Source organism: Colias croceus, chromosome 3, assembly GCF_905220415.1.
Source record: "Colias croceus chromosome 3, ilColCroc2.1".
NCBI lineage: Eukaryota > Metazoa > Arthropoda > Insecta > Lepidoptera > Pieridae > Colias > Colias croceus.
The window spans coordinates 1,125,966-1,148,588 of NC_059539.1; the positions used below are offsets into that span (position 1 = coordinate 1,125,966).

Here is a 22,623-nt window from a genome sequence, read left to right on the forward strand (position 1 = left end):
ATATATATATATATATATTATATGGATACAAATATTTCATTCATAGTGTTACATCAATAAAATCAAGAAAGATTTATGGTATATTTTTTTATGAATTATTATATTATTACTTATTAGTTATTACCATTACTACTATGATTACCTACTACCTATTTGTAGATTCCTATGGTTGTTCCAGTAAATAACGTAAATAGGTTGTGAATAGTAGGTATATATAATATAATATATTCACAATCTGTATTACTAATCACTGGTGCAGTGATGAGTGAACTCCCATAAATAATTATTATAATCCATACTTATATTATAAATGCGAAAGTAACTCTGTCTGTCTGTCTGTTACTCAATCACGCCTAAACTACTGAACCAATTTGCATGAAATTTGGTATGGAGATATTTTGATACCCGAGAAAGGACATAGGCTACCTTTTATTGCGAAATATGTACCACGGGCGAAGCCGGGGCGGACCTCTAGTAAATTATAAAGTTATACCTGCTCATTATTTGAAATCTATCGTAAAATTAGTGTCAATAAAATTTTGTGTTTCGCGTTGTCACGTTATCACGTGTTTTTTCAATTCTTTTTTTATTGTATCCCTTGAAGTACAAGGATGGTTCTCATGTAGAGAAAACGTAAATATGTACGGGCGAAGCCGGGGCGGACCGCTAATTACAAATAAAATACATATCATTCACTAGCTTTCCGCCTGCGGCTTCGCCCGCGTTTTCAAAGAAAAACCCGCATAGTTCCCGTTCCCGTGGGATTTCCGGGATAAAACCTAGCCTATGTTACTCATGGATAATGTAGCTTTCGAATGGTGAAAGAATTTTTAAAATCGGTCTAGTAGTTTATGAGCCTATTCATTACAATCAATCAAACAAACAAACAAACAAAGTTTTCCTCTTTATAATATTAGTGTATAAATAATTATAAAGTTATACCTGCTCATTATTTGAAATCTATCGTAAAATTAGTGTCAATAAAATTTCGCGTTTCGCGTTGTCACGTTATCACGTGTTTTTTCAATTCTTTTTTTATTGTATCCCTTGAAGTACAAGGATGGTTCTCATGTAGAGAAAACGTAAATATGTACGGGCGAAGCCGGGGCGGACCGCTAGTTACAAATAAAATACATATCATTCACTAGCTTTCCGCCTGCGGCTTCGCCCGCGTTTTCAAATAATGTAGCTTTCGAATGGTGAAAGAATTTTTAAAATCGGTCTAGTAGTTTATGAGCCTATTCATTACAATCAAACAAACAAACAAACAAAGTTTTCCTCTTTATAATATTAGTGTAGATTAGTGTAGACAAGCACTATGAATAGGGTTGCCAACTTTTTTTACAAGAAATAAAGTACGTATATTTAATATTCATAATTCATTATTCAGGTCTATGAAGATTATTAAACAGTATTTTAGCAAAACAAACATTATTTATTGTAGTGTGTGCCCTCTGACTAAATAAAAAAAAATTGTGAGCGTCTAAATGTAACACATAATAATGTGTCTGCACTTTGATGCTGAAAACAGTCTTTTGTATAAGTACTTTTTTTTTGTTAAACAGTAAAAAGTATAATTTAGTGAAAAACAGTAGAATACTGTTTGGCAACCCTAAGTATGAATACACTCGCGAATGCAAATTCTGGTTTTGTGCGTGTTTCCACTTTCAACTATCAAGTGACGATTTATTTATTTGTTTTGTTTCGTAATTATTATGGTCAAATATTAATAACGAAACAAATTATTATGGATTCGATATTTTATTGTTTCACGGTAGTCGTCTTGTCGTTTGCTCAAGAACGTGAAATTGAATGATAATTATTTTTTTTTTATAAAGTCAAAACCATTTTCTTTCAAATAAAAACTTGTTTTTATTGAAAACAAAAATCAGAGTGTTGCTAGGAATAAGTATAACATTAAATAGTAATGTTAGGATATCGAAACATTTTTGTATAGGCCTGCACGTTATAGTGGAAACGCGCTCTAAGATCTGAGTAATATACATGTCGTGGCCATATCGTAGATTTGCTCATTTCATGAAATGGCCAATTTAGTTTGGCCAGATCGTTAAATTGCCAACGTTTCACGATTTGGTCATCCACATTTGGCCAGATCGTCGATCTGGCCAAACGTGGATGGCCATTTCACGAAATTCGACCATTTTTGTTAAAGCGATTCGCTTCTGGCACTCGCCGGCCGCTACCGCGGCACGCTCGCTTTGCTCGCTCGGCTCGTGCGTTGTTTATTAAAGTCTAACCTAACCTATATTTTATACGTTCTGGCCAAATGTCGATGACCAAATCGTGAAACGTTGACGATTTAACGATCTGACCAAACTATGTTGGCCATTTCATGAAATGAGCAAATCTACAATATGACCACGACATACACACCACTAGATATGCAAATATTTCTCCAAGCTAATTTACCTTGTACTAATATTATACTAATGTTGTACTAATATTGTAAATGTGAAAGTAACTCTGTCTGTCTGTCTGTTACTCAATCACTCCTACTGAACCAATTTGCATGTAATTTGGTACCTATAGAGATATTTTGATACCCGAGAAAGGACATAGGATAGGTTTTATCCCGGAAATCCCACGGGAACGGGAATTATGCGGGTTTTTCTTTGACTGCGCGGGCGATGCCGCGGGCGGAAAGCTAGTATATAATAAATATAATATAAACACAACAATGTAACATTCATTCAAATCATACAAACAAACAGACATAAACACACAGGCAGAATTTTTTTACGGATTCGTGCTCTATACTGTTTCCCTAATATTGTTTTTTTGAATATATTACATACATACTTACACTTTTTTACTGTTTTATTATATACGTATAGATTATCATCAATAATTATAAATAAAAAATAATAATAAATTATCATATTACATAATTTGCCATGATTTCAACTTCACTGTTTTATATAGGTAATTATTTCATTAATATACTAACTACCGAAAATACGCGTAGAACGAGCGAAGAATATTGTGTTTAATTTAGCGTCCGATGAACTTTACGTAAGTACGGTGAGCCGTGTATGATGGAAGAAAGATTGCGCGCGGCATGGCGCGCTAGGGCGGGGCCCATAACTTTAGAAATTCTCTGCCTTTATGCCCACTCTTAACAGTAGGTTATTTGAAATAGAAAATGTTAATATATTGATACTCATCATCACAAACTCATTTAACTTTTCAACATGACTTCACGACTACATAGAAATAATTGACTACATCAAACATTTTCAATCTAAAGAAAGAGGAAGAATGAATTAATAATAATTTAATTTAATCTTTCGCTCGTCCAAAAAACATCAGTTTGTTAAGTATTTTAATTATATTTGTTTAGGGCGGGCTACGAACCGGTGGCAGCCCTACATAACAAGAAGGTACAGTCAATTTATTGCAGAACTTTCTGAACTTATTAAAGTTTGTTTTCTCTTGGCATCTCGATAAATGTCACTTCTCACACATGTCCTTTTTCTTAAAGGTGAAGATGTAATATACTTTATAAAAGTATTTTGTGTTATTTCTTTTATTCTTTAATATATTATGGAGGTACATACTTTCTCTTCTCAAGGTTGGCCAGGTTGAACCGGGATGTAAACAATAATGCCAATATACCTGTCAGCCCTCAGGAGTAATATTACTTTCTACTGATAAAATATAATGTTCTATTCATTTAAGGCGCAAGAGCAACTTTTGTCTCCGCAACTATTTTGTCTCTCCCATCAACTCTATGGGAGTTGCGTCGCTACGTGCGCGCACTTTCTTACTAGCCCATAGAGTTGATGGGAGAGACAAAACAGTTGCGGAGACAAAAGTTGCTCTTGCGCGCTAGCTCTTACTAGTCTGAAATCCGAATAAATTCTAGCAATACAAGTGACTCCGCTGTCAAGAATAACATACAAATTGATTCTTGCTATCCAGCGCCAAATCTTTTATAGAGGCACACTATCATAGTGAAATCCCAAATGTGCCGAGCACACGTGTCAGAAGAGAAACTTCTTTGGCTAGATTCAAAGATACCAAAACCATCGCCTTAATCCATGACGTGACGGTATTGCCATGACGCGACCTTGAAATTTTACTTTCAACGCGCCTAAAGAAGTTACACTTTAAAACGGTTCTAACTGATCAATCCAGAAAATTCTATAGTGTCTATTATATGGAAATAGATAAATACTATTCACATCAGACATGGGATCTCGAATAGGTACACTTGAACAATTTTAATGGCGGCCGTAAAACTGTCGTTAACTTGCGTTTACTGTCGCATTATAATTTCGTCGATAAACTTGTGTAGGTACATCTTGTGTAGTTTCAGTTCTATTTGAATTTGACATTGAATTTTAAAGTAATAACGCAAAATGCGTGATCGAAAAATATATTGAAAACAAATCTTAAGCGCATAACTCGAGAACAACTGAACCGATTTCGTTAATTCTTTTTTTATTGCATTTCTTGAAGTACGAGGATGGTTCTTATGGAGAGAAAACGTAGAAATGTACCACGGGCGAAGCCGGGGCGGACCGCTAGTTGAAAATAAAAAAAGAGAGACGGACAGAAAAATGTCAAAAATTAACGGTCAGTAAAAAATTCCTTTGCATATGTGTATTCCATAATATGGATATTACATAAAATGATTAGGTAATTAAGTTTGACACTAGCACAACAACAAACTTAATAAATCTCGTAGCTACAAATCTACAATGTTCATCTAATAAGTGCACTTCAAGATTGTTTATCTAAGAAAAATGAAATTTTCGCCTACGGAACCATCGCTTCTACCAACACGCTTGCTTCACTTTTTGTATGCGCCGGCGCACCCTTTAATAATAATTTCCGCGATACGTGCGAACTGCAAGACAATAATATATTAAAATGTATGTTTGTTCATTCAGCGAGGAATCATAGACAAAAGACAATCATCGATCAACGTGGTTCTTTCTGACTAACGCATATAAATATTAGTATTATGCATGGACTGAAGATTTAAAGGTAGTAAAGAATTATGGCGAAATTTGAATTCTGTATGTTTTTTATTCTAACTAGCTGTGCCCCGCGTTCGAAATAATTTTTCAAATCGGACCAGTAGTTCCTGAGATTGTAAGATGAGATGAACAAACAAACTCTTCAGCTTCTTAATATTAAAAGTATCTATAGAGTATAGACTAGCTGTATCCCGCTTTTTTACCCGCATTCCTCTTATTGGTATTTACGTTACTTTAAAAACTACACTCCTGTAGGTACTTACATAAATAAGTTTTTATAGGTGGACCCTTAAAAACAGTAAAATCTCTCAAATCAACAGGTCTTTGGCCTTTGCCTAAAATATTCGAAACAAATGTTTTTTTTGTTACGGAAGGTAAGTTATTAAGGAAAAATGAACTGTTGTTAAATCGCAAATTGAGATTTAGAAATCATCAATTAAAACTGGTTCCAAAGCCCAATGTTTACCTACTATTATTACACAGTGACTAGTGTAAGATCATTTCGTAACATATGTTTTTCTTGTCAAGTTTTAAAAATTAGAATCGTAAAATCGTTTAGTATTAAAATAAACACGATTTTGCGAGTTCATGACACCTACATACCTACATTATAGGTATAAATAAATATGGAAAAGGGCTGAGAATTGAGATTTATTTGGTCTATTTTTAGCATTTTTTTTGCAAAATTTTTGTTAGTCACGTACCCTTAAAACGGATAGGTAGGTACCTATGAGTGTTATAGGAAATATTGAAATGGAAACCAATATTGGCTTGTGCTAGACAAAAATAAAAATAGTTACTCTTGGAGTAAAATAATTCAAAGTTCAAAACTCAATTTTAATAACAAAAAAAATAAAAATCAAAGTAAGACTCCCTTTTTTGTAAACCTTAATTAACTGGAATTAAACAACAAGAAGCATTGTTTAATTCCAGTTAATTAAGGTTTTTAACTTTAAAAACAATTATTTTTAAATATCACGTACCTACCTAGTTAACTACCTATGTAATAAAAAAAGAAATAATTTATCATAGATATCTATTATCAAGCTAGGTAGGAAGCTAGACACGTATTTAAATACTTAAAAAGATAATTAAATCACCTACCTACAGCATAAATAACGTCATATCTCCAAATCTTCAAAACGCGAATAAAATCTATGCAATATTAGAAAGGCTAGTTTTTGCAGTCGCTTCGAGGGGACTGGGCGGGAGGCGTGCCTCGTAGTGAGGAGGCGCCAAAATGTCCGTAAGAAACTGTTTACTATTTTGAGTTTAGACTGACTAATTATATAATTATAAGCTGTAACTATGTTCTACGCTTCTCAGGCATACAGTCTCATAGATAGTCACATCTAAAATACGTGAAAAAGACGTACAGTTTTTTCTATTTTTTGACAGTTATAGAGCAAACTCATTTCATGAAAATGTAGGTACCTATCAGTATAAAAAACAAAGAGATTTTTTTTTATTTACCATCTCATACGTAGTTGAAACGGTAAAAAATAGCAATGCAAATAGTTAGGTATTGGAATGCGAGAAATGAATATCCAATTGTAAATGTTAACATTTTTGTCGTACAAGTAAGTATTAAAAAAAAACGTCCTTGTAAAAAGGCTACCTACAGGATATAAATAAATTAACTTCAATCTTTGTTCTCATTAACAAAAGCAAAAATATCTCTGGTATTTAATTCAAGAAACAGTACCTACATTAATAATTAAGTGAATTAAAATCGGGGAACTACATAAACAAAATACAATAGGTTATTGACACACACAAGTTAAAATGAAAGAAACCCAAGAAACCAGTCACGTTGTCGGCCACGTTAATTATAATTTATATTTATAACAGACTAGTTTGTTTGTGGTTTAAATGTTGTTCTTGATTAACTTTATAATTTATATTATAATTTTTTACGACGGGAACAAATTCAACAAATAAAAAGTAACATTTCTACCATTTAAACGATGTAACTACAGTCTTTACACACGTATTACATAAAGCATACATAGCTATGTATAGAAAGTAAACAGAACAATATGTCCAATACATCCAGGGGCTGGTAAACATGGGCTCAGCACGTGACTCCGTTTATCGAATATTGAACTCGGCGCGTGTTTCAATATTCACTACCTATACAGTACTAAAACGTTTGTTTGTCTAGACTCTAGTGCAGCCCTGAAATGTGGAGAAAAATAATGATGTTTGGGTCGATTGAAACTAAATGGTCTTCCATCTTCACTACATACTAGTATGAAACAAAGTCGCTTTCTCTCATCTCTGTCCCTATCTATGTCCCTTTGTATGCTTAAATCTTTAAAACTATGCAACGGATTTTGACGCGGTTTTTTTTTAATAGATAGAGTGATTCAAGGGGAAGGTTTTAGTATATAATTTATTAGTTTTTAGACAAAGCAGGCGAAGCCGCGGGCGGAAGCTAGTATTGATTAAATTTGATTAACTCTAATAGTGATTTATAATGAATCAAACTTTGTGATTTCATCAAATTATGAACTGTTACAAAAATAATATTAAAAAGAATTGTAGACTTTAGGTACATAGGTAAGTGGCAGAGAATTTATTTTTATTTAGTGAAATAAATAAAAACAGTACAACATTTGAGTCTAATATAAAGGGCGCTATACCACAGATTAGTAAACAGTTTTACGAAATGCTAATTGCTAAACCTACCTACTTCTATTGTACAGTGCAAGTACACCTTAACACACTTTTATCGAACGTACTTAAAAACCAACCCTTTAAAGATAAAAAAAAACCTAATCATTTATCAATTTAATTATATTTTTTCCTGTTACGCCATCTTACATCCACCATTATTTTCAACATCCACTTTGAAAGCAAATAAAACTTTCTACATAATAATATATGGCATAAATAACCAACCCGGTGTTACGGTGTCCACTGTGGAACGCCTTTCACCGACAAGTTCTACATGCAATTATGAACTGACACTGTGTGTAATTAGGGGGCATAATTGCGTGATTACGACACGTTGGTTAGATATTTGGGACGGCTGTTCAGCTCGCACGTGACTGCGTGTGCGTAAATGTTAGGTGTAATACAGATGTGTGAAGATGCGCATTTTATGTTTCGTTACATAAAATACTAGCTTTCCGCCCGCGGCTTCACCCGCTTTGTCTAAAACCTAATAAATTATATACTAAAACGTTCCTCTTGAATCACTCTATCTATTAAAAAAAACCGCATCAAAATCCGTTGCGTAGTTTTAAAGAAAGGGACATAGGGACAGCGAAAGCGACTTTGTTTTATACTATGTAGGTACCTACTACCTAGTGATGATAATTAGAAAAACATTAAAAACATGCAAATGTTTCTACTCTATGGGTCATAAATTAGATTTTACCTATAATTTTTTAATGAATGTTTTAATAATGCACTTCCATACATGTAATATTTCGTAATAATCATATACCGTGGTATTTTGAGTTCATGTAATCTCTCTAATTTAGTGTTGGAATTCTTAAATATTTTTTAATTAGAATAAATAACGAATTAACTTTTTTTGCTTTATGGTCACGTTGATTCAAATATGTTAGTATAATTTGGACTTGTATAATTTAACGTAATTTATAAACAACTAGCTATTCCCCGCGGTTTCACCACATATTAGAGAATAGTTACTTCGTGTTTCACTCGCATTGCTCCGTTCCTGTTGGTCTTAGCGTGATGATATATACTATATAGCCTATAGCCTTCCTCGATAAATGGGCCATCTAACACCAAGGAATTTTTAAAATCGGACCAGTAGTTCCCGAGATTAGCGCGTTCAAACAAACAAACAAACAATCAGACAAGCAAACAAACTCTTCAGCTTTATAATATTAGTATAGATTAAGACGATATATTTATTAGGCTTCCTATGGTAAAATGAAAAAACGCGATATGAAATCACGGGTCAGATCATTTTTATAGTGTGTAAGTGCAAGTGGCATTAAAAAAAATCATAAATTGTTGAATTTTATAACACTTATATTATACTAACATCATTTTCATTTTAAAAGAAGCTGATTTAAAATAGATATTTGATATTACATTTATATACATGTAGGTATTGCTGAAAGATAAAGATGAAACAAAACGGTCGAGAGTTCGCATTTTTATGTGTTATTCACCTGTTGATTTTTAATTATTCATTCGACACACAACATAAAATAAGAATAAAAATAATAAACTGTACAACATTCTCACATAAACAACACGTTTAAAATTATTTTTAAACTTTAACAAACTTTAAAAAAAAACATACCTAGATCCTTCCTACTAATATTATAAATGCAAAAGTTTGTGCGGATGTGTGTGTGTTTGTTACTCTTTCACGCAAATACTACTGAACCGATTACAATGAAATTTAGCACACATATAGATGGTAACTTGAATTAACACATAGGATAGGTTTTATCTCGAAAATCCCACGGGAACGGGAACTATGCAGGTTTTCCTTTGAAAACGCGGGCGGAAATCTAGTGTTTTATAAACCTATAATTATAAACCTAAGTTATAAACGTACCAAATACAAGTAGCTACATATGAAAACCCTCATACAATAGTCTCCTAAAACGCTTTTAACCTCTCAATAGTGTAAATAGAAATAAGGTTACAGCCTTCAGTACGATATTTGTCCCCACCGCCCGCCTAGCAACAGGCGAGGGCGGACCTCCTTGTAAAGTAAGTAGGTATTAGATTAGTGGCCATTTGTATTTATTACACTCTTACGAATTCCTTTTATAATTGTTTATTTAGTTGATCTATTAGGTTGTCTTTTATTTTGTATTTGATATTGTTTTTGTACAATGGAGGTTTTACCGAATTGGCTAGTGAAAACATGTCTATCAAATTAGTTTTCAAAGAAAAACCCGCATAGTTCCCGTTCCCGTGGGATTTCCGGGATTAAACTTAGCCTATGTGTTAATTCAAGTTACCCTCTATATATGTGCTAAATTTCATTGTAATCGCTCCAGTAGTATTTGCGTGAAAGAATAACAAACACACATCCATCCTCACAAACGCAATTATAATATTAGTAGGATAGGATATTAGAAGTATACTGGAATTTGGGTTTTTAGTAGTAACACGAGGAGCTAAATCTTAATACAAATTAATCGTTAAATTGAAAATAATTGCACTTAGCGGATACAGTGTGTATGGTGCAACATAATCAGGTTGAAACAACTTTCAAAAATCACTTTCGTTTCGTTAACTGGGCAAGTGAATATTGAGTTAATTTCATTAATTAGATCCCATGTATGTCAGTTAATGAGACTTGTATATACAATGTTATCTAAGTCAATACTATTTAGATACAAAATCAATATTGGTGTCAATCTTCACCATACAATTTTACGAAGCAAGGAGATCGGCAATCTGATTAGTAGGTAGTAGGTCCTACCTATCTCCTTTTATAACAGTTTTTGAAACTCAAACTCAAACATTATTTATTCAATTAGATTCTTCTAGAAGCACTTTTTAACATTTACCATCGAGTTTACATAACAACTAGCTGTGCTCCGCGGTTTCACCTGCATTGCTCCGCTCCCGTTGATCTTAGCGTGACGATATATATAGCCTTCCTCGATAAATGGGCTATCTAACAACGAAATAATTTTTCAAATCGGACCAGTAGTTCCTGAGATTAGCGCGTTCAAACAAACAAACAAACTCTTTCTCGCGTCAACCACTGTACCAAGGAGGCGGTCAAAAACCAACACATAAAATACCCTAAATAAATCAACAACACACAAAGCCGCTACCTAATTTCTTTAAAACGAAATCATAAAAGTGTTAATTAACTACAGTGATATAAAAGCACTGCTTCGGCTTCAGTCTATCCAATGATTAAATAACTTTGAAGTCCCGCTGTCACTCACGAGACGTTTAATTATCATTTTACTTAAATTTCATTTCGGTTTAAATGTACTGTTGAGAATTTTAGATATAGTCTGCGAATAAAGACAACATAATGTGGGACCATTTATGACATAAAAATGGACTTTTAAATTTTCTTTTATTATAACAAATAAAAGATAGAGTCAAATGGAGGCTCCTAAGACTCACTTTGGGTCCCTGCGTCACGTACGTTTAATAGTATGACTAAAACAGATTTTTTCTTTTTAGTACCTAATCACTATCACTACATAGTATAAAACAAAGTCGCTTTCTCTGTCCCTATGTTCCTTTGTATGCTTAAATCTTTAAAACTACGCAACGGATTTTGATGCGGTTTTTTTTTATAGAGTGATTCAAGAGGAAGGTTTTAGTATATAATTTATTAGGTTTTAGACAAAGCGGGCGAAGCCGCGGGCGGTAAGCTAGTGGTAAATAAATTAACACTCCTCTCTATAACCTTCTTGGTCATCCACGCAAAAATGACTAAACTAATTTAGATAAAATTGATCTAAAAATGTTAATAATTTAACGTGGTAAACGTAAGCGAAGCCAAAGCCCAAAACACATGCTATATGAACACTTTTCCTTGATCTTTACAAACACTTCAATCTATTGATAAGGGTGCAATGAACAAACTTAAAAAGCGATTAATTCCAAGCGGAAATATGGATTTGACTATTGACTTATACAAACAAACAAACATAATATATCATGAATAGTGAGGGTATGTTAGGGCAATGCGTTATCGATTGTGGTGATAAGAGTGTATTGACCCCTAATGACGCACGGCCGCGTCATGCACTAGAGTACATCACTAGTTATTGCCTTGGGACACTTTAGAATAGTGATGTGACACGTATTGTCGATAAGGATAAAAGTTATACAATTATTTTGATGTCTGTTGACAAACTTAGGGAAAATATTATTAAGCTGAAAAGAACAGATACTACACTTTGATCTTAGCCAAAAGGCCGAAAGCGGCTCGACGGAACACAGTGGGGTTTTAGTCGGTAAGAATCCGACATAACCCACGGCTCCTTCCCCGGGGGCCGTGGGTATCTTTGGAAGATTTCCCCACTATAATAAAAAAAAAAAGGGAAAATATTATGCTAACCTACGTTTGTTTACAAGCTAACTATTAAACTACTGCGTACAATTGGTTTCTATGTAGATTCATGGTTTGAAATAAAAATATTCTATAATTTATTTAAATACTAGCTTTCCGCCTGCGGCTTCGCCCGCGTTTTCAAAGAAAAACCCGCATAGTTCCCGTTCCCGTGGGATTTCCGGGATAAAACCTAGCCTATGTTGCTCAGTGAAGATGCAGCTTTCTAATGGTGAAAGAATTTTTGAAATCGGTCCAGTAGTTTATGCATGAAAACCATACATACATACATACATAATTACAAACCTTTTCTCTTTATAATATTAGTATAAGTATAGATTCGAAAGCAAACCCAGTTACTCTCACGTGTGTAAAAACGAGAGAAAACTAAAACTATGTCAGAACCATTTTCAAGGGCCATTACGATCAAAATACCTTCACCTTTCTACCTGTATTGCAAAATAAACCCTATTCCGATGGACTAACGTAGATATTTAAATAAAGATAAACTACCTATATATGCAATTACAAAATGTTTACATTCTAAAAATAAACCATATCTTATGTCACGTAGAAGTGTGCTATTTTAAAATATTTTACATAACTTGGTATGTAAATGTAATTAAACACCTATAGAAGTTAACCTTTATATTTACATTATGTAGGTATGTTTTGGATTAATATTTTTCATAATAGGTAAAACGATTCAACATATAAAGCGATTTGAATGAAAATAATTGGAATGATAGTCGAAAACTCAGTCTAATTTATCAAAAATGCGAAATACATAATATAGGATGTAAAAACTCTACACATTGTATAATTCGCAAGTGAAACCGCGGGTTACAACTAGTAATGAAATAAATTTACGCACGAAGTCAGTGCATCAAAATATAAGTGTTATTACTTATTTCCCTAAAATGAATCAAATTGGACCGACACAACCGACCACATTTTATCTACATATTTCCTACAAGGTAAATATGGGGCTTGATAAGCCTAACGAGCTCGTAAATTATATTTAAATTTGGTTTTAGTTTATGTTAAAACTTAAATAGGAAATCTTAAAGAAAATCTATATATATAAAACTCAAAGGTGACTGATATAGTGATCTATCAACGCACAGCCCAAACCACTGGACGTATCGGGCTGAAATTTGGCATGCAGGTAGATGTCATAATGTAGGCGTCCCCTAAGAAAGGACTTCCCGAAATTCTTGCCGGAACGGGGAAAAACGGGGATGCACGTACAAAGTCGTGGGCGGAAGCTAGTATAATAATATACATAATATAATATTATCTATTTGTAATCGTTTTATTTCAAATTAATTAAAATTATTACCTAGGTAACTAAGTACTTAAAAAGTTAATACTTACAAAAAAAGTATATAAAATAATTAGAATGTATGATAACATTATAAACATTCTATAAATGTGCAAACTCATTAAATGCATCAAATTACAGATTCCATACATAATAATGTAATATAGCCAAAGCCAAAGCCAGGGCCACTTTCGCTCGGCTGCGACCCGTGTGGCAATCGAGTAAATTAACGCGGAGGCTTAAGCTCAAAATTTTCCAGTCCAACGTAAAAACTGTATTGCTATACGGGTGTGAAACATGGAAGGTCACAAAGGACATCACGCGCCAGCTGCAGGTTTTTGTTAACCGCTGTCTCCGCCGAATCATCGGAATTTACTGGCCAGAAACTATCTCCAACGACGACCTTTGGAAATGCTGCGATGAGACACCGATCGCCCTTCAGATTAAACGCCGTAAGTGGGGCTGGATTGGCCACACGCTACGTAGAGACCCGGAACACATACCAAAGCAAGCTTTGGATTGGAACCCCCAGGGAAAACGGAAACGTGGCCGTCCAAAGCTCACTTGGCGTCGTACTGTTATCGCAGAGGCCAAGTCAATCGGAAGGTGCTGGAGCGAGATAAAACGAGCTGCCCAAAATCGACACGCATGGCGGAGTACTGTTGACGCCCTTTGCCCCAGCTAGGGGCTTTAGGAAATTAAGTAAGTAAGTAAGTACATAATACTGAGTAGAAAATAAAATATTCCAACTAAAAATGTTTTAGAGACTAAAACAATTCGAATTCGACTTCGGTCTATAAACAGATATGACCATAGATTTTGTAATAATAACAACGAATCCATAAACCACGAGGTAAAATACGTTAAAAAGACTAATTAATTGATAGACCAGACCAATCATCTTAATCCAGCCTTGGCTCTAATGACTCAATGAAAGGGTAGTTGACGCACCCTGGTTCACCTTCGGTTTGAGAAAAACCCACATTCACACAATCAATAATAAACCTTGCTCCATTATAATAAAGTATACAATAATTGATCTTGATCTTAATTAATTCCCTCAGCCAATTACCGCGAAGCGGTTGGTGACGCGTGTCGACGAATTGTTATCAAAACTATGAGATGGTTCGCATGTTGTGACTTGTGGTTAAATTATAGTAAATATACGTAATTAATTGGGCTGATTGTTTGCTATTTTGACGGGAATTTAACACGTCACGTTTGATATTAAGTGTGATTTTAATGTGCATAGTTTGTGAAAAGGGATGCCATTCATAAAAATATAATATATCTACTAACCTCTTACAATATCATAATTCAATATTACATTACATTCAAGACATACAGGAAAATGATAAATAAAATTTTATTATGCCTGCAGAAATCTTCTGAATCAATTTACAACAAAACGAATTCATATAATATTATGTATTACGATAATATAAGCTCGCCTTTTTATATATTCGTATGACACTACAAGTTATTTTTTTAGATCTATTACCGATTCATCCGCAAAACTCATCCGAATTATTTTAGTTCCCGATTCATCCGAAAAAATATTCCCGATTCATCCGAAATCCAAATTATAATTATATAATTACCAATTCATCCGAAAAAATATTCCCTTTTCATCCGGCATGAAAATATCCTTAAATAAGACAAGAAAAAGTATAGATAGCAGAAAAAATATTTTAAAATATATTAACTCATATTTTTAATATACTGTATTAGGTATTACAAATTATATGTATGTATAAATACAAGTACTCACTTTTTTACAATATTTTTTCACTTTTTAACTGACTTCCCAAAAAGGAGGAGGGTCTCAACTGCCGAGTTGTGTTTTTTTGTGTGTTTGTACATCGATAGCGCCCAAACGCGTTGACCGATTGATGTGATTCTTTTTACATTCGACCCGAAATATATTCCGAGTGGGCCCATTTCAAGAATATTTGAAATCGATCCAGTAGTTTCCAGGCGGAGACAATCGGTCGATTTCTCGAACTTGCGAGACGATGTACACTAACTTCTACTGCACGTATCGTGTTGTAACTTTGCATACGAATGTAGATAGAGACTAACCGACTTTTAAAAGAAGAAGAAGTACCTACATACGTAACGAATTCTCGCTTGAAATTTCGTGTTGTACCCTTCTTACAACACTAAAAAGTGAATTGAATATACCTGTCCGACTTCTAAGTACGTGTTAGAAGTCGGGAAGGTTTATTATTTTTACCTTTTGGAAGTCGGTTTTTTTTAAATTTATTTTTATAAGATAAACTGTACGAATCTATTCCTACATTATCTAAAATGCCCAAAAAAAAACTAAAAAGAAAAACATTACCTACTTACTACAAAAATAATATCTTCTAATATTCAAAATCTTTTATTTGTCGTCGGTCAGGTGACACGACCAACCTGTAAAAAAAAAATATATATATATATATATATATATATATATATATATATATATATATATATATATAGATATCTCCATGGGCACTATGTTGATCAAACGTGCCATATAGTTAGTAATTATTTGATCCGTTTTCACTTGTTGATCCGGTTGGTATTTGTGGATCCATTACCACATCACCGTCCGTATGTGGATCCGAACGGAGCCACAAGTGTCACCATCAGTAATAATAATAATTACGTGCTTTTTATACAAATCCACCTTTTTTGCGTTTTAGCTCTTGTTGATCCGATTCAAATGAGCCAATCAGAGCCCACCGAGCTCAGCCATTGGTCGCTTGCGGCCTTAGCCACTTGAAGGTTTAAAGACATTTATTCCCGTTATAAAAACGTATGTTGCCGTTCGCCTTCCATAATTTGTTCGGATCTTTGGGATGGCAAGATAGCTAGCTCGTCTATTAGGATAGTGACGATTTGATGTTGAGATTATAATATTTGTATTTATGTTTTTATGTAGCGCTTTGCGGATGAACATAGGTACACGTATTATAAAAGTATAATTGTTTTAAATTCATTATTTTAGTGTCGTCGTAGATTTTATTTGTAGAAGTTAAAAAAGGATAGTTAAAGATAGTTTTAATGATTTTATTTTGTAAAATTTGGAGTGGCGCTAATTTATTTTTGTAAGCACTCCCCCATACTTCTATTAAATACATTAGGTGCGGCTTTACTAACGTGTTGTAGATGGTGTGGCGTAATTTATGAGGAAGGCAAGAAGTAATATTACGCAGAGATCTAAGAAGTGCTGATAATTTATTTTTCAGATAGCTGCCGATTCGCAAATCTAGGTTATTTCTCGTGGGTTTTATGTTCTAATACAACACCGTTAATTTTAAGTGGAGCGTGTGGTAGAATAATTTTTTTATGAGCTTTGAATTTAGATAATTATATTTATTTTTAGTAGATTGCATTGAAACCATTTATTTAATTCATTTTGTGCTTGCGCTATCATGTCATGTATAGAAGGACCAAAATAAAACAGACAGGTGTCATCCGCATAAAGTGTTAGGTGACCATTTAGCTTTAAATCTTGTAAATTATTAATATAAATTAAAAAAACCAATGGGCCTAGAATCGAACCTTGGGGTACGCCACATGTAATTGGTAAGGGAATGCTATCGTGGTTATCTATTTTAACTATTTGTGATCGATTTTTTAAATATGATTTCAGCATATCTAGTGCTTTACCATTAATGTTAAGTGATGTTAATTTCTTTATTAAAAGTTCGTGAGAAACGGTATCGAAGGCCTTTTGTAGGTCAATAAACACTCCCAAAACTATATTGTTTGCGTCAATGTTCTGTTTTATTTTAATAGTTAGGTCCATAGTCGCTCACAGAGCTCACTTTTTGGCTTAAATTCGTATTGACGCACTGAATTAAAATTAAATGAGTCTAAATATTTTTGTAATCTCGTGTGTAAGATCTTCTCCAATATTTTGACAATACTGGCAAAACCGAATACTCACTCTTATAGATAGGAGTTACCTTCGCTATTTTTAACGAGTCCGGAAAACGTCTATGACTTATGGCTTGGTTAAAACAGTCGCTTAAAGTATGATTTAATTTTTCTTTGATGCATTTAATTGCTTTTGTAGTAATACCATCAAGACCTGTACTACAGTTTGAATTAAGGTTATAATTATATATTTTTACTGGCTTCGGTAGGTCTGAACTTATTAGTGAGGTAATTTTTAAAATTTCGTAGTTGTCTTTAGATTTCCTCTCCTCTGAGTTATAAGAGTTCGATTCTGGGAAACCAGTAAAAATTACATTTTTTTCGCGGCTCTTTCTGTCCCGTAGTTCCTTGATTAAGTTTTAATTTATATGAAGTTGATTTTTAGACGTAAAACCCGATGGGGTGGCTGTCTGATTTATTGATTGAAGATTTAATTCCAGTGATTTTATTTTACTCTCACCCTGGTTTATCTGGGATTCTAATTGAGAAATAGCACTCTTCAATATGTTTTGTTCGGTAATTATCATACATTCTAATTGATTTGATTCGTATTTTGGCGAATTAAATTCAAAGATTGTTCGTTGGACGATTTAATTTCGGTAATTTGTGTTTTTACCTCAGAAATGTTTTCATGAATTTTGTTTACTATTTGTTTATTTGAGCATACATATTTTTCAAGTAATAAATACGGCTCAACTCCGACCGAATATCCTTCATATCATCACTAAATCTGCAATCTTGTTCTAGGGGTTGTTTCCGTTTTCTGTAAGTAATTTGAGTATCAGTTGGCGTAGAACTCGTAGAAAACGAACTTAGCTTCGATAGATCGGGATGCGATCCACCGGCAGTACCCACTGCATGTTGGCGATCTGCGTACACTCGTATTTACTCCGCAATGGATAATTTGTGCAGGAATGTGAGTCGTCATTTGTTTGACCTAAATCTAACATTTTAATTATTTTATCAGATTGATGTCAGAACCAGGGCAAAGGCGAACGCTACACGTCAACAAATATTATGATAATTATCTTGATATTTACTGATGTATCTTGGGAGAGATCACAGCACACCCTACACCATCAATACTGACGGCAAGATAAATATAGCGATCTAGGTCCTGGGATCAGATCACAAGGATTTCCAGAAATCCAGCGATATATTTTGATCGGTCAATACACTACCCTACACGTCAATAAATATCGTAATCCGATAGTAAATATTGACGGATCACGTGAAGCGTTCGCGAAAGAGTTGCCCTGATTCAAGTGGTAGGTTGTTATTTGTAGGTTGCATACTACTTGAGAATTATCACCGTCACTGTATGACGAAAGGTTCGTCCAAATATCTATCTTTTTAGGGTTCCGTATTTTTAGTTTCACAACGTTTTCAATAAGTTTCAATTGAATTACGGTCGACTTCTGCAACTTCCATAAAACTCAGGAGATTTTTTGCTAGCCCTAATTTCATATCCCCATGTCAATGTCATGCAAGTGCATATAAATGGAACAGATCAACATACGACTTATGATTTGGTATATAAAACGGAGTCAAGAAGTGTTTGAGCATTTCAAAATTTGAACCGTTACGGAGTCGAGTTCGTCTAGTCTAGGCGGATTTAGCAATGTATGGAACATTACCTAACTATAATATGTTTGTGTACGGAGCCAACAAATACTGCAGTGTTTACGAAAAATTAATCTACGTTACTTAATATACAGTTTCGTTTTGTCGGATCAAATAAAGCTGTAATTTTGATAATATATATGGATCTGATCAACATACGACTTTGGATTTGGTATATAAAACGGAGCCAACAAGTGTTTATGGGTTTCTGAATTTCGGCCGTTACGGAGTCGATTCAGTTCAAGATCTTAGCAATAAAAATGTTGAGTATATCAATTTCTCCATGAATACGTTTGGCAACATCGCCCAAAACTTTGCGCCGTTGCCACTCCGGGCAAGATCTATGCAACCGGAGTCGAGTAATATCGGGGAAAAGGTGGAGTCAAGAATGCACGGCAGTCGGGCTGGATCAACTTAGTGCCCAAGTTGGTATTTATATATATATATATATATATATATATATATATATATATAAATACCAACTTGGGCACTAAGTTGATCCAGCCCGACTGCCGTGCATTCCTGACTCCACCTTTTCCCCCATATTACTCGACTCCGGTTGCATAGATCTTGCCCGGAGTGGCAACGGCGCAAATATTTCAGCGACGTTGCCAAACGTATTCATGGAGAAATTGATATACTCAACATTTTTATTGCTAAGATCTCGAACTGAATCGACTCCGTAACGGCCGAAATTCAGAAACCCATAAACATTTGTTGGCTCCGTTTTATATACCAAATCCAAAGTCGTATGTTGATCAGATCCATATATATTATCAAAATTAAAGCTTTATTTGATCCGACAAAACGAAACTGTATATTATGTAACGTTAATTAATTTTTCGTAAACACTACAGTATTTGTTGGCTCCGTACACAAACATATTATAGATAGGTAATGTCCCATACATTGCTAAATCCGCCTAGACTAGACGAACTCGACTTCGTAACGGTTCAAATTTTGAAATGCTCAAATACTTCTTGACTCCGTTTTATATACCAAATCATAAGTCGTATGTTGATCTGTTCCATTTATATGCACTTGCATGACATTGACATGGGAATATGAAATTAGGGCTACCAAAAAATCTCCTGAGTTTTATGGAAGTTGAAGAAGTCGACCGTAATTCAATTGAAACTTATAGAAAACGTTGTGAAACTAAAAATACGGAACCCTAAAAAGATAGATTTGGACGAACCTTTCGTCATACAGTGACGGTGATAATTCACAAGTAGTATGCAGCCTACAAATAACCTACCTCTTGAATCAGGGCAACTCTTTGGCGAACGCTACACGTAAGATCCATATTGTGATCCGTCAATATTTACTATCGGATTACGATATTTATTGACGTGTAGGGTAGTGTATTGACGGATCACAATACAGGGTTAGTTTTCAATGACCAGCCAAAATTTAAAATTAAGATCTAGATATTAAACCAAAGGTGCATTTGAAAAATTATTGTCGAATAAAATTAAATAAAAATAATAGCATTCATTTGAAAATGTCTTAAAAATTTCCTAAATCGTAAACACCCCCAGAATCAATGCACTTGTGTGCGTGCGCGCATTTCCAAATTTATGTGTGTGCTAACTTCTACCTATCTAGGTTGTTGAACTGAATTGTTGCTTTTGTAATGTCCACACGTTCGCTTTTTAGTGGTGGACAGGAATGAAATCTAATTAAAAAAAAAACGTTTTTTTTCATTAGTTCTAAAATGTTATCGATTCTGAACCATTTCTGAAAATTTAGCCGGCCATTGAGAACTAACCCTGTATATCGCTGGATTTCTGGAACTCCTTGTGATCTGATCCCAGGACCTACATCGCAATATTTATCTTGCCGTCATCACGTCTGGCTCATACAAAGAACGTTTCAGTACTGACGCGATACGTATTGATGGTGTAGGGTGTGCTGTGATCCCTCCCGAGATACATCAGTAAATATCAAGATAATTATCATAATATTTATTGACGTGTAGCGTTCGCCTTTGCCCTGATTCTGATATCAATCTGATAAAATAATTTAAATGTTAGATTTAGGTCAAAAACAAATGACAACTCATATTCTTGCACAAATTATCCATTGCGGAGTAAATATGAGTGTACGCAGATCGCCAACACGTTTAACCAGCAGTGGTGCAGTGGGTACTGCCGGTGGATCGCATCCCGATCTATCGAAGCTAAGTTCGTTTTCTACGAGTTCTACGCCAACTGATACTTAAATTACTTACAGAAAACGGAAACAACCGCTAGAACAAGATTGCAGATGTAATGATGATATGAAGGATATTCGGTCGGAGTTGAGCCGTATTAGTACATTATTTGAAAAATATGTATGCTCAAATGAACAAATAGTAAACAAAATTCATTCAATTAAACATTCATTTCAACATTTCATTCAATTAAACAAAATTATTTCGGCGATATGGCGACCATTTAGAATCGTCTGAAAAGTATGGCGATGCATGGCGATTTTCGTAAATGGCTGCACGACGATGGTTACCTGTGCAAAAGTTAGCCTGGTACCAATAAAATAATAAATAAAATAAAATTTATTAGTAACTTCAAATATAACATTACAATATTGCTCTGCCTTCTGAACTAGGTAATTCCTATATCTCAGAAGGCAGTGCCTTCCCTTGCAAATTCCATGTTACATTATATTTGGCAAGTTAACAAAATAAATTTTAGTGACTAATGATAAAGGATACAAAGTAAATGATTAAGAAAATAAAAGTATACGATTTGAATTGCACAATACAATGGTTGAATTGTTTTTTTTAAATCAACGCATTCGCGTCGGTATGGCGGGCTTTATGTCACACAGGAAAAGTATGGCATGACACTACCGTCTACATCTTTTTTATGGGCTATCGGTAAATTCTAAAATTTTTGTGTTACAAATCGTTTGACTTTCGCTATTTTTCCGACGAGTTTGACTAACGCCCACGCGTCTAAGCCGCCGGTACCAGCTGCAGCGTTCACACCATCATTTTTCTTTCTGTCATTGCGTACTAAGACCCCTGTAGAACCGCCATCCTGTTACAAATGACTCGAAATTTTGTGTCAATGACTCCCGATCTACTAGGTTTGCGAATCGACAGCTCTCTAAAATGGAATCATCACATCGACCACCTAAAAAATAAATTATCAGCACTTCTTAGATCTCTGCGTAATATTACTTCTTGCATTCCTCATAAATTACGCCACACCATCTACAACACGTTAGTAAAGCCGCACCTAATGTATTTAATAGAAGTATGGGGGAGTGCTTACAAAAATAAATTAGCGCCACTCCAAATTTTACAAAATAAAATCATTAAAACTATCTTTTACTATCCTTTTTTAACTAAAAAAAATCTACGACGACTCTAAAATAATGAATTTAAAACAATTATACTTTTATAATACGTGTATGTTCATCCGCAAAGCGCTACATAAAAACATAAATACAAATATTATAATCTCAACATCAAATCGCCACTATCCTAATAGACGAGCTAGCTATCTTGCCCTCCCGAAGATCCGAACAAATTATGGAAGGCGAACGGCAACATACGTTTCTATAACGGGAATACATGTCTTTAAACCTTCAAATGGCTAAGGCCGCAAGCGACCAATGGCTGAGCTCGGTGGGCTCTGATTGGCTCATTTGAATCGGATCAACAAGAGCTAAAACGCAAAAAAGGTGGATTTGTATAAAAA

General features: G+C 34.2%; 1 protein-coding gene and 1 pseudogene across 4 annotated transcripts in view; both read right to left on the reverse strand.

Annotated features, from left to right (window-relative positions):
* LOC123706274 (nuclear factor of activated T-cells 5) overlaps positions 1–22,623 on the reverse strand; it is a 107,752-nt gene that overhangs the window by 36,746 nt on the left and 48,383 nt on the right. The gene's annotated exons all lie outside the window — the stretch shown is intronic.
* Positions 11,798–11,914, reverse strand: LOC123690775 (annotated as a pseudogene).